Raw genomic sequence first — 14,667 nt, 5'->3', positions numbered from 1 at the left:
TTCCCTCAACTTTTATTTTTTATTTTTATCTTCTCTAAAACTCTAAGATCTTTCATCTTTCACTTTAAATAATTTCTCTTTATCTCCCGAGTCATTTGTGCTCCATATTGATGGATTTTTTTTTGCTTTTTTCAGTTTAGGTTTGTGGTAATTGAGTTGATTTTGGAGGATTATTTTTTTATATATATATATAAAAAGGGGGTTGATTTTACTGATTTTTTTTGTTTTAAAGTTGGTATTTGTTTGGCTGCTGATGGATATTTGATGGATTATGATTTTCCTTGTCAATTGCATGTTGAAATTTTTTCGCGAATTTAATCGGTTAATGTGACAAGAAATTCAAATTTTCTTCAAATTCTTCTTTAATGTAATGGTCTTTTAGATGCATGTTCTTGAGGGGGATGGTTCCATCATACATTTTTGTTGTTCTGTTAATAGATCGTTCGATTGATTAAGTTATTTCTAGAATTTTTTTTTTTAAATGAAGCTTGATTTTACTGAAAATCTATATTTTAAGTTGATATTTGTTTGATTGTTGATGGATTATGACTGTCCTTGCCGATTGTATGGTGATTTTTTTTTGAATTTCATCGGTTTGTGTGCTAAAAATCTCGACAAGCAGGACAAGTTCATTTATGATCCAAGACTTAATAGATTATAGTCGTCTTCTTTTTACCTAATTTCCATACAATACTTGATATCGTTTTTCCGACGATCATCGAAATTATGCATCGGCTTAAAGCTTTGGAACAAGCTAAGGAGTGTTCCAAATAATAAAGGGAGACATTGTTATTGTTGAATTGGAAAAGGGCCTAAAATGCCTTTCAATTATGTAAAATGGTGCAAAATTCCCCTTCGTCTACCTATTGGGCCTAAAATACCCTTTCCGTCTACCTATTGGGCCTAAAATGCCCTTCTCACCTATCTATTGGGTCTAAAATGTTTTTTTCATCTACCTATTGGCCTATTTTTTACCCTTTTATTTAGGAAAATTACATGGAACGACAATCCTTAAAATTTAATTACATAAATAATAATACTTTTACAATATTACAAATTTTTTTTACATATATAGCCATTTCAATAAATCAGAAAAGATAATTATAATTCTTAATTTAATGCTATAAATAATTATCAATTCACCTTAATTTAAGAGATATATTGTCAATTTTCAAATTAAAAGTGAAAAAGATAATCCCTGTTTTCAATTCTCTCTCTCTTATATTCAAAATTCAAATATTTTTAAATAAACTAAGTAAGTATTATTTCATTATCGTGCAAATTTAATTCTAATGTATGGGTTAATCATATTTTTTTATGGATAAATATTTATGGAATAAAAATCATTATGTTGGAAGTACAAATATACCATGTAGTTTTATTGTATAAATGTAATTTAAGTCAAAGTCAGATTATTATTATATTTTTTATATAATTTATGAGATAAATATTCATCGTATATATCATTATGTCGAAAGTACTTTTCTTGTTAAAAAATATTTATTAAATATAAATATAATTTTCAGTATTACATGGTATAAATTTTTTATATCTAAAATATACCATGTATGTTTATGGTATAAATATAATTTGTATGGTATAAGCATGCCATGTATTTTTATTATATAAATATAATTTGTATAATATATAAATATACCATGAATTGTTATGGTATAAATATACAATATATTTTTATGGAGGCATCGTGAAAGCATACAATAAAAATGAAAAACATAAGATTTTGATATAGTATATAAAAAATGAATGAACAAAGGCTTCCGTAAAACTAGATAATAAATAAGAAATACGGGAATTTAATATATAATTATTTATTTATTTATATATATATATACTAGAATATGTTATAAAAGTAAATATTTTATATGCTACATCTAACAACCAACTAACACAACTATGTATATGTAATAATTTTTTTTTTAAATGGCTATTTATGTATAGGAATTTTATGTAGTTTAATAAAGATAAGTTGTGATATTATATATATATATTTTTTAAATAAAAGGGTAAAATAGCCTCAATAAGTAGACAGAAAGAGCATTTTAGGCCCAATAGGTAGACATGAAGGGCATTGTAGGCTCAATAAGTAGATGAAGGACATTTTTACACCATTTCACATAGTCAAAGGGCATTTTATGTCCTTTTTCATTGTTGAATTAAAATGAGAAAAGGATGAATAAATGAACATGAAGGAGCTCAAAAAGGTCCCTGTCATTTATATAGTAGGACTACCAAAAAAGTGACCGTTGGAAAAGGTCTAAAGAATGTTTATATTTTCTATAATCGATTATTAAGGTTTACTATAGACCATATCATTGTATGCCCGAAAGAGTTGTAATTTTAAACAAGGCGTAGTTGGAGCTTCTTAAAATTGATGAAGTAAAGAAAATTGAAGAAATACTAGACTATGCAAATTATTTATTATATACTGACGTTGTTGTTGATTTCTACACATGATAGATAGATTATCAATTTTTTGAGAAGTCGATTATTCACCAACTCATAGGTATATGATCAACTATCTGAATATATGGACAAGTTAAAATAATGACAAAAAAAGAGAAATTAAATTAAATAAAATTAAAGTATGATAATTAACACCTTTCAAACATTGTAAAACAATTGTGACACCAAATCACTTTTGAACACGATCAAGTGATATTTAAGACATGCTATAGTCATAAATCAGCGAGATGAGACTAAAAAGCGAAGAAATAAAATAAAATAAGTAAGCATCATTCAAGCAATGCAAAACAATTAGATATTATCAAATAATATTAGACGTGTCTAATGAGCATAAAGAAGAGTGATTGTTGTGACTTGTGGATGATCATGGGACAAGTAGTGTTTGAGAACAAGTAGTCCTATTTAATGCAGACGTTTGTTCTGAGTAATTGATTATTATTATCGTTGCTCTTTCTTATACTCATTAAATCTAGTGTTCAATTATTTTGTACTCTCATATGATGATTTTAGTTACTTTCCATTACTTGAATGATGTTATTTTATTTTATTTTATTTATCCCCTTTTTAGTCTTATCTTACTTTTTACTAGACTCAATTGGTCGATATATGACTGCTAATTTAGTCTAATATAGATGCATACATTTTTATATAATATATTCACGATATCTTCATAGACCTAGCATCAATTATCTAATTCTATTGACAAGTAAGACGAGATTAGAAAGAGGAGAAATAAAATAAATTAAATTAAAATAAATAAACATCATTCAAGCAATGAAAAGTGACTAAATATCATCATGAGAGTACAAAATAATTGAACACTCGATCAAATGAGTATAAGGAAGAGTAATGGTAGTAACAACCAATTACTTAGAACAAACGTCTGCATTGAGAAGGACTACTTGTTCTCAAACACTACTTGTCCTGTGAACACCCACAAGTCACAACCATCACTCTTCTTTATGTTCATTAGATTCGTCTAATATCATTTGATGATATTTAGTTGTTTTGCATTTCTTGAATGATGCTTATTTATTTTATTTCTTTTCTTTTTAATCTCTTCTCACCGATTTACGACTATAGTATGTCTTAAATATCACTTGATCGTCACCATAACAATAAGTATATATTGCTACGGTTTCTTAGCTACATCTATAATCTATATCTATATCTATATTTATAATCTATAATATATTAAAAGTGTGAAGACCCTTGGAAACGTGATTTGAACTTTTTACCCTTTTTAAAAATCTTTTCTTTTGACAGAATTGTCTTTTCACCAATTTTCTTCAATTATTATTTAATTAACTTTATAAAATTAATTATGATCTTAAAATATTAAGGAGTCCTAAATTATATGGTAAGAGGAAAAATATATGAAAAATAAATTTTGGTTGGTTTTATTTTGTAAGTGAAAAGGGAGTGATAAAATATATGATAATTGATAAAGAGTATTAAAAAAAATCTATAAATATGGTAAGAGACGAGGGCACATTTATTGCATTAGGTGTGTTAGGTAAAAATTCTTATTGTCGGACCCTCAATTTTATATGATTCCAACATTAATTTTTATTATTTTAATTTATTTTCCAACGTTAAATATAGTAAGAGACGTGAAAAGGAAAATATATAATCTTATATGGTAAGATTAATTATTTAATTAACTTTATAAAATTAATTATAATCTTAAAAAATTAAGGAGTCCTAAATTAATTCCTAAATTTATGGTAATATTTATTTGGTGTTTTGTTGTTCGTGACCTTTTCCCAAAAGAAAAAAAGGACCGGTTGACTTAAAAAAGGATTTTATTTTGTCTTAAATTTCTGGTAAAGGAAAAATCTAATTAAGGTTTTTTCTCTTAAAAAAAAAAAAAAGAAAAGAGGCATTAACTGAAAAAAAGTACCCACTAAAATTCTATAAAATAGGTTTAAAAACTCTTTGGATTTTTGGACCTTCGTTAAAAGTTTTCTTAAAAATTGTCTTTCATCTTTTTCTTTAATTATTATATCATTATTTTTATAATATTAAATATAATATTGACTTCAAAAATATATAATAAGAGATATTAGGAGAATTAATATATTTTAAGTATTAAAATAAATGGTAAGAAATAACATTTTTCTAAATGAAAGTGTCAAATAAAGAGTCAAATACAACAATATATATAAAGAGAAGAAGGTTTCTTTTTTAATTCAAAAGTGTAAGCAACACAAGAAAAAAGTAATTCTCACGTTCTTCTTTGTATATGAAATTGTAAGTTAACGATTTTGTTGCATATTGCTTATTGAAAATTCAATGATTGTCTTTTTATGTTGACTTGATTGCTTAATTACCCTTTTGAGATATGTATTCTATTTTTTACTGTGGTGTTATGTATTTTTGTGTTTAATAATAATTGGAATCTTTTAATTGCTCAATTCTTGATTATATGAGAAGTTTAGACTTAAAAGCTTTTATATTTTTCTTGTGGAATTTTTGAGTCAAAATTTTGACTTCTTCTGCTATAAATTTATTTTACTTGATATTTGTTTTATATTGATTAAATTATTAGTATGGTTTTTCTTCAATTCTAATTATGCTTGCTTTATTTTGTAGCCACATAACATGAAGATAAAGGTCAGTAGAATTAACAATTTATTTTTTATTTCGAATGAATGTCCTGATATTGTTGCAGCTTGCTTTCTGTTTACACACTTTCTTATGTCCAATCTTGCATTATTTGCCTCTGTGTAAGTTTTATTTTGGATACTCTTACATCCATCCCATATATAAGTAATCTTTCAGTGTGCTCGTGCAATTAGATTGATGCCTATAGTTAATCATGTAAGATTGTTTCATAGAAATTTTTTGCCACCTGTATTTTAGGTCATTGTTAAAACTTTTCAAGAAAAATTCATTTGCTTATAATTTTCTTAAATAGTTTCTTTTTTGTTGTTTCTTTATGTCTTTTTGAGTACCTATTTTTAACCTTGAGACCCCAATAACTTTTTCTTTGTCAAATTTGATGGGGGTGATAACTTCTCATCGTTGCAGTTGATAAAAAAATTACGAGAGAAAACAGTTAAATCAGAGTTAAAATTTTAATAGACACCAATCAAATAACTTAATTGTGACAATGGATTAGAACAAAGTAGACTTCACTACAAAATCAAAACTTAAACCCTAAAAAAGAAAACCTACGTTATAGTCAACATATAAGATACCTAATAGTTGTACCATTTAGTTCAAATAAGGAATGAAGTTTCATAAAATAAAATCTCAATTGATTTTAAATTCCTAAATTTTAGAATTACCTAATAGTTTATGAAAAGATTTAATTACGAAAATCTAGACAACTTACCATTTGGCAGTCATGGCCACACACTCTTTCTATAATTTATCACACTTCAATTATGATTTGCTAAAGTGAACTAAAATTTTTTGAAAGAAAAAGAAAAGAGATAGAGAACAAGAGAATTAAGAGAGTGAAAGGGAGAGATGGAGGGAGGCAGCAAGAGAGACGGATATGGGGAAGGGACGCGAGCAAGATTTTGAGAGAGAGAAGAAGAAGAGATGCTATAAATTGTATTTAACTGACAAGAGAGATATGAATTGTAACTAACTAAAAATTAGGCTAAATAAGATAATTAGGAGCTTATATTTGCTAAGACATGTAGTTTTTTCATCTTTGTTCTACATAATTGCAAATAGAATTGAATCATAAGATTACAAAATATTTTTGAATTGAATAAGTACTTCGAATTGAATAAGTATCAATAAAGGATCTATATATAGAGAGAGAGATAGAGGAGTCTGATGTGGCAGCCTGACAATGCAGGATTCATATTTTTCTTTTTTCTCAGATTTTTGGGTTTTTTGCTCTTTTTTGTTATTTTAATTATTTACAAAAAAAATTCCTCACTTTAATCTGTGCAGTTATGACCTAATCATCTTCTAAAATGTTATATATCCTTTGAGAAATAACTTCTGAAGCGTTACATACCCTTTCAGAAATAAAACTTCTGAAGGGGATATCTTCGGTGATTAGGATTTTTCATACATCTCAAGTTGCATCTCTTTTGCTTCGTAAGAGAGATATTCAGTTATTAGGGTATATTTTTTCATTCCTTTGCTTTCCTATGTTGTTTGATTAAATTCTCAAGTAGTAGATGATAATATTTTGCTATCTCTAATCCGGTTTGATTTAAATAGTGTCAAAACGTGAAATTGATATTTCAATTTCAATTTCAATCCTGGGTAAATTTCAATATTAGGACTTGGACTTCGATGTTATCTGGGTATGCGAAAAATGAGAGGTTTTGTGATGCTGTTGATGTATTTGAAGCAATGCTGAGAAAAATATCATGTCTCATAATGTGATGTTGAGTTTGTATTTGGGTATTAGTGATTTTATGAGTGCACGACAGGTGTTTGATGAAATTGGTGAGAGAAATGTTGCGTGTTGGAAGGCGATGACTAATGGGTATGTGAAGGTGGGTAGGATGAGGGAAGCGTGTGAGTTGCTCCGGCAAAAATTTTAAGAAAAAAGAAAAATAAAATTGGTGGTCTTGATGGTGTAGTGGTATGGACTGCATACACTTTACCCTCCCCAAACCCCATTTTGTGCGAATACATATTACTGTCCATTTGATCTCTACTGATATCTGTTTTGCAATTGTGTAGAAGGGTCATGGCATCTTACCTTATGAACGAGATTAAAAACATTACACGAGAATATTTTCATCAGCCTCTTACGGAGAAAAACAAGATCAAACTTTCTGCAGAAACTGGATACTGGTTACTCCTGATGTTATCTTTAATTTTTGCTATTTTGATGCATTATCTTAACTAATGGTTGCTTATATATCTTGAATGCAGGGGATATCAAAAAATTAGAGAGAATATAACCAAAGGGATACCTGATATACCTGAAGCTATTGACGTATGTTATAATAATTACTTATGGCCTATACAGTAGAGAAAGAAAATGTCCCATTGCCTAAAGTTTCTGAGTTGGATTGTGATTTGCACACATTATGCAGTATATAGTTTTTCGTTATTAATGATGAACAATTTGGAGGTTTGGGAGTCTGTGCTCTAGTTTATGTTGTTCTGTAAAATTGGAACGTTTTGAATTACTGTGGCTATAAGATATTCTAGACATGTAGATATGTAATCTTTGGATTCAAGGGGTGGATTAAAAAGGAAACATCAAACTTGTATGGAGAAAATGAGTTGCAAAGGCAAACTGTTAATGCAAGAAAGACTATGCCTGTGGTATTTGTCTCATCAAAGTAGCTTGTAGTGAAGACGAAAAGAGTAGACTTATTTGCTGCTGGTCGCCTTATCTTGGTCATATCTTTTACATGCAGATAATTAAATGTCTAAATGTAAGAGTATGTGTGTACCTTAAAAAAGCGAGCTTTAAACAATGTACACTATCTCTTGGGATTGGGGCTCATTCCCTTTTAGGGTGAGGTCGGATTTCAAGTAATCTGGTTTCTGGCTCAATTGTGAACTTCATACCAAATTATTTAACAAATTGTTTAAGCTCTTCTAGAAAATGCAAAGACTTTGTTTTTGTTTTTAAAGGCCTTTCTTTAAGTATGTACATCATTTCTACAGCTTGCAATGCTATAGATGTGAACTCCTCTTGGCATCACTTTTTATTTACACATGTCTTGACACGGCTTTTGTAGGATTACTTTAACAAACAATTATTAGTAATTGTGCTATTACTGTTACTAAATCATTTTTGATGCATTTTCATCTAAATCTCTTTTATTGGTTCCAGTGCTATAGAGAAGTGAAACATGGGATGTATGGAGATCTTGGAGCTGTTATGCAAGGATCCAACAAATGGTAGGCTAACAAGTTACTTATAATGCACGGTCTTTGCACTTACCCTCCTTTGTTTCCCTTTGTATGTTTAAAACCTTGTTATTACATCCCATTGATTTATGCTGCCGAATGCTAAATGACTACTTAGGATTTTGTTTAGCCTAAGTACATTATTTTCTTATGCAGGCCAAGTTATCCACCAAGTTTCAAGTAGGCAATGGAGGAGTATATTGACCGCTGCACATGTGCCTTGCTCTGTAGATTACGTACTCCTTTGACATTTTTCTAGTGACTAAAAAGATATTTCTACACTGAAGCTGAAAAAAGTTGGTGAACTTTTATATTATATTGCTGACAGATCTATCACGAAAGATACTAAGAGAAATCGCTCTGGCGTTGGGTGGATCAGCAGATGAAATGGAGGGTGAAATAAGTGGTGATCCATTTTGGGTCTTGCGAATAATTGGCTACCCTGCTGCGTCCATTTCAAATGGACATGATAGGACTCAGAATGATGTTAGATGGTAAGTTGTGATGTTGGTTGTCACTTTTTCTCTCTTTTTTCATATATTTTTTTTTCTATTATTGGTGCATGTATTTTCCAATTAGTGATGTTCTTGCTTCATGTGTTACACATCTCTTGGCTTAGAATCAATTAAATCTCAGTGACGCCCATACACACTATGGTAAAACTTCTGATCTTTACAGGGATAGTACCCTATCCCCACTGATTACCAATCATGATTGTTTTCTTGGCTTACAGGGCTATTGACATTAGTCAACCAGGATGACGATATAGTTTCACTTCAGGTATTATTGTGTCCTTTGTCCAATTTGTTTCCGTTTATCAGAGTTCTAGACGGATACAATGTTTACTGAAATCAAAACAAAAGTAGGCTTGTGTTTTTTTATGGTCAAAAGATATTTGTATTATAAAGTTGGCAACCAGAAGTTGCTTTGCTGTTGAATGTGCCATGAACTCAAGAAGTATCTTTTGATATCTATATCGTTTAAATAGCCATTTTACATCAAAAGAACAGTAAGCAAATACATTTGTACTTACTAATTACAGATTCAAATTAGCCCTTAAAAATTTCCTGCATTTTTTCCCTTTAAATAATCCATCATATTTTAGTGCATAGTTTTATAGCTGCATTTGTAGATAGTTGGATTATTTTTAGCGGCACCCTTATCCATACCTAGATCTATACCCCAAATCTTAAAATTTAGATCATGAAGGATCCAGAATATCCGCACCGGAGTCCGAGCAACTTAGGTTTGAACCGATGAATGTTGAGGTTAAAGAAACCGAATTTTACCTTGCCTCAGCATATAGGACTCCGTGTTCTTTTCATAACCATTCTTGTGTTGAAATGAACCTATCTTCCCTCATATGCGTTGAACACATTTCTATTGTAATTTTAGAAGATGTTTACATAGTCTGCTCTATTTGAGTTGAATGTAATATGGAGGGTTAGTATTTCTATGGAGAAATCAACGGTGTTCCCTGAGCAGTAAATGTGAAATGTGTTCAACTCATTATTTATGTCATCTTTGACTTACAGAAGTGTCCATATCCATTGATTACAGCCGAGGTTTTAGGCTGTTTATTGGTTCAACATATTTCCTGAGATCACATATATAGAGAGAGCTGTCTTGATAAACGTTTCTGAGTTTAAAATATTTTATCTTCCTCTCTGATTTAGAGAATTGTAACGATCGTAAATATTTGATCTTTTTTTCTGCAGGTATTTCTTCTGCTGCTTTAATTCCTTGATCTGATTTGGTGGTTGCTTGCAGGTTTCTTCTATACTTGATCATGGTATTTCCTAAACAGAAAGATCTTAATTCATTACTCTTCTGATGCAACATGGAGGATCCCTTTTTTACTTCTTGCAACCATAAGTTCTTATATTGCACAACAATTTATTCAATTTATTGGTGAGTCTCTGAAAAATTATGCATGTGCAAATATACAGTTCCTGAACAGCTATTGTTTGGTATTCCCTGTCTATGGCTTCCTATGTGATAAAGGTTGCTCTATGTTCTATGTGATAAAGGTTGCTCAATGTTCGATTCTATTTCAGAGGATCTTATCTGCAGAGAAGTCCCTGGGTGGTCAGAGTATTTAGTTGACTTTGGTGGTTTGCTTGTAAACTTTACGAGTGACGGGGGTTGTAGAACTGTTCTTGAGGCTTGCTCATTTCCCTCAAGAGTATCTGACGAGCTTTAGATTTCACACAAGAATATCCTCCAACCTTAATGATAACTTGCCTGTAAATTCAATATTAGAAATTGTAAGAAGTACCCAAAGTTACGGAGGTTTCAGACTCATTTTTGAAGGGTAATCTTTTCATTGTATGCTTTTCTTATCCTCCTTCAATGTCACTTTGCAGGATTTCTATGGACGACTTGATTTTCAAAACAAGAATTAGAATTCAAAACATAAGAAATCAACTTGTGTTGGTTTTAATTTTATATCAGCACATATCTCTTTCCACCATTGAATAGTCATGATTGTCCTAATTTATTCTGCAGTTGGTTGATCTGGTTGTAGGTTGATGCTTCCTATATATGGTCTGAAATTTACTTGGAAACTTACGTTGGCCTCTTGGAGGTAACGTTGCACCGGGTCATCAATAACTCTCCCAGATATTGTGTTTGTGTGGTCTACTTTTATGAGGTTAAAGACTTCCTTTTTTCTTTTGTGATAACTCAAGTAAAAGAATGACGGTATGGTTTAATATTAGTTTCTGATGATTCGTGTTTTGTTTCTCGTATAGCCTAACTTTGATGCTGCAATAGAGCCACTGGATGTGTGTTTACAGAAGACTGGTGGCACCAAGAATTTTGAAGGAGCTGTTTATGGGAAGCATTTGAAAATGTTTAAAAAGCCGAAAAAAATATTTGCCTACACAGTTGAGCATAATGTGTTGTAATTCAAAAATTGTTTCAAAGTTTGTGATATCGTTGAGCTTAAAGAGCTTTGTCTCTTCTATTTTTATTATTTTTCTATATACTACTTATATACTACTTACTACACAGAAGCATGAAGTGTTAGAACGACCACAACATAAATAAATCTAAACAAAATATAAAATTGATTGAAGAAAATAATAAAAATTGTATCACTGCGCGAAGCGCGGCCGATTTTCCTAGTTCATGAATGAAGATAAAATGTTGATTTCTAATGGTAACTAAATATTTAATTTCTTTTCATTGTACATGATTTTGTCGTAACTTCCATGTCGAGTTATCTACTTAGTGCTAATCGGTGTAAATTTAATAGTCAAAAATTAATTAAATATATTTATGGCAAAATCTTTCCTTATTAGAAGTCATCATAATTAATAACAACTAATATTTCTTTCATTAGTATAAGAATTTTAAATCAACTAAATTTGATTTTAAGAAGATTTAAAGTCTATAAATCTACATCTACAATATATTAAATCTTTTAACCACCTGAAACTTCTGATAGTAAAATATATGTGTGTTTACAATAAAATATATGTTTTGGACTTTTTGCACTTTATTAAAAACCTTTGTAATAGATAAAATCGTCTAATTTTAAATAATAATAAGTTACACGTGCGAGGCAAGTGCAGCTAAACTAGTATTTGAAAATCATGGCTAATACCTAATAACAGCTATATACATTAATATTTAGTGGCTATTTACAATTTTGCAAGGTTTCCTAGCTATAAAAATAAATTGGCAAAGCTAATTCCTCATTTTTGCTATAATTGCGAACTGTTGTAGCAATAGTTAAATAGCTACAAGTTTATTGCTACAGTAAAATTTTATAGCTAATTGTAAGTTTTTGCCACGCATTTAAATTTACTATTGCAAAAGTAGTCTTTTAGTCATAATAAATTACTTATAGCAAAATATTGTAGTTAAATATATATTTTTGCTACAAGTTATAATAATATGTGGCAATAATTACCCAAATAGCTACAATTTTTGCAACTAATTATAAGTTTTTGCCACACTTTTAATATTGTCGTATCAATAGTATCTCCTTTTAGCCACAATAATTTTTTTGAGTAGCTAAATGGATATTTTTACTTCAATTGCAATAATTTGTGGCAATAGTTACTCAAATAACTAAAAATTTATTGATACAATAAATTTTTATAACTAGTTATAAGTTTTTTCCACACATTTAAAATCATCCTTGCAATAGTAATCCCTTTTAGCCATCACAAATAATTATTTAAAATAAAAATGCTAAGTTGATATTTCTGCTTCAAGTTATAAGGATTGTAGCAATTATTTATCACAAGAAAATGATATATTCATAATTTTATAGTTGGAGTAAATTTTTATAACAAGTCATAAGATTTTGTCTCACAATTGAAGTAGTTGCAATTATAGTTTTCCTTTAATGATAATAAATTATTTAAACAAAATATTATTTCAACAAGAAAACACAATGTCGATTACTAATTTGATATCATTTTAATTGATCTGACAAAATGGTATCGACACAAATTCAAAATTTATGATAATTTTTCTCATGCACTATTGCTATATCAATGGTAAGATTTATTATTTAACCACAACAAATAGTTAGAAATATTTATATGATTTTATATACAATTCAAAGATTTAGAAATTAATAGTTATTGAGATATAGAAATTAACACACACACACACATATATATATATATAGGGTAAAGGGACCAATGAAATTGTGCCAACGCAGGCAGCAGGTCAACGTTGCCTGCTCTGGCATAATCTCATTGGTCCTTTCCCTTAATTCTATTTTATTTTTCCTTAGTTTTAATTTATTCGTCTTACTTTTTTTAGTCTGTTATATATTTCAATAAAATATGTAAAAAAAAATATAAATCACAATAGTTAACAACTGAAAATTTTAAAAGATATAAAATATTTGACTAACTCTCAAAATTATATCAGCGCCACTTAAATTGGAATAGAAGAAAAAAATATTATAAATCACAATAATTAAAAACTTAAATTATTTATAACATATAATTGACTAACACTGTCATAAAGTGTGGACAGGGAGAGTGACATATATTATTTGAAAATTACATAAAAAAATATTATAAATTACAATAGTTAACACCTTAGAATATCTAAAAACATATAAAAAAAATATGATTGATTATCTAAATGCTATTTATATCACATAAATTGAGAGAAAAAAGTAACATATACTGGACATGTTGTCTGCTTTGGCATAATTTTATCGGTCATTTTTCTTGCTTCCATTTTATGTTTTCTCCATTTTAATTTGTCCGTCTTACCCTTTTTAATTGGTTAGATATTTCAAAAAAAAGTTTTAAAATACTATAAATCACAATAATTAACAACTAATTTAAAAGATTTAAAATATTTGGTTGACTTTTGAAATTATATTAGTGACACTTAAATTGGAATAGAAGAAAAGGTACTATAAATCACAATAATTAAAAACTTAAATTATTTTTAAAATATAATTGACTATCAATGCCACAAAATTTTGAAAAGGGTGAATAACATATATTATTTTAAAATTACATATAAAGTATTATAAATTATAATAGTGAACAACTTAAAATATCTAAAAAATATATATAAAAAATATATTTAGAACTTGTTTGAGGGGGGTTTGGGATGGGACCCGAGCGTTTCAAGAGAGTTTTGAGAAAGGAATTTTATCTTAGTTACTACAGATTTTATTGGTGCAACCTTTTTTGAAGATTAAGTGTCGCATTTGTGTTATAGTCAATTTCTAAGAACAATAACAAGTGTAGGGCTACAATTGCAAGACTGGCCTGCGTAATTATGAAAAGAATTGTATTATAAAAAGAACTGATTATGGAATTTTCATTATTCCAACTCAATTTTGGGTTAAGTGAGCTACGATTTGGAGTGAAAATGGGGGAGGGGGGGATCATATAATATCAAATTATTGATTCTTTGTTAATTTTTATTTATGTTACGAGAACTTATACTAGATTTAATCATCTAAACGATGAATTTGAAGTAAGAATTTGGAAGCTCAAACTTGGTACAGTTTTATTTTAAAAATTTAATAAAGTTATTTTAAGAACGAACCAGCTCGACCAATTGTTTGATCAAAGCTCCGATCAAACTGTTTTAAAAATCCAATCGAAGATTTTATTGAGTTGAATATTATTTTCTATTTGATTGTTGGTGCAAAAGCTCTGCCAATTTTATATTTTTAAAAATAATGATTTGAATGAAATCGATCTAGTAATTGTTTTTAGTCAATTTGAAAATCAATTAATTTTTCCAATCGATTTTAACTATATTTTTAGTAGTGTCTTTTGATAATCGAGGTTGATTTTTAAATTCATTATATTAATTAGATAAAAGTAGTTCTAT

At 28.7% G+C, this 14,667-nt stretch overlaps 1 pseudogene; it reads left to right on the top strand.

Moving 5' to 3' along the window:
• Positions 1 to 6,929: 6,929 nt before the first annotated feature.
• LOC107849040 lies at positions 6,930 to 11,243 on the top strand (annotated as a pseudogene).
• The last annotated feature ends 3,424 nt before the right edge of the window (positions 11,244 to 14,667 follow it).

The sequence above is a fragment of the Capsicum annuum genome, chromosome 12 (genome assembly GCF_002878395.1).
Source record: "Capsicum annuum cultivar UCD-10X-F1 chromosome 12, UCD10Xv1.1, whole genome shotgun sequence".
NCBI lineage: Eukaryota > Viridiplantae > Streptophyta > Magnoliopsida > Solanales > Solanaceae > Capsicum > Capsicum annuum.
This window is presented reverse-complemented; position numbering and strand designations above follow the sequence as displayed.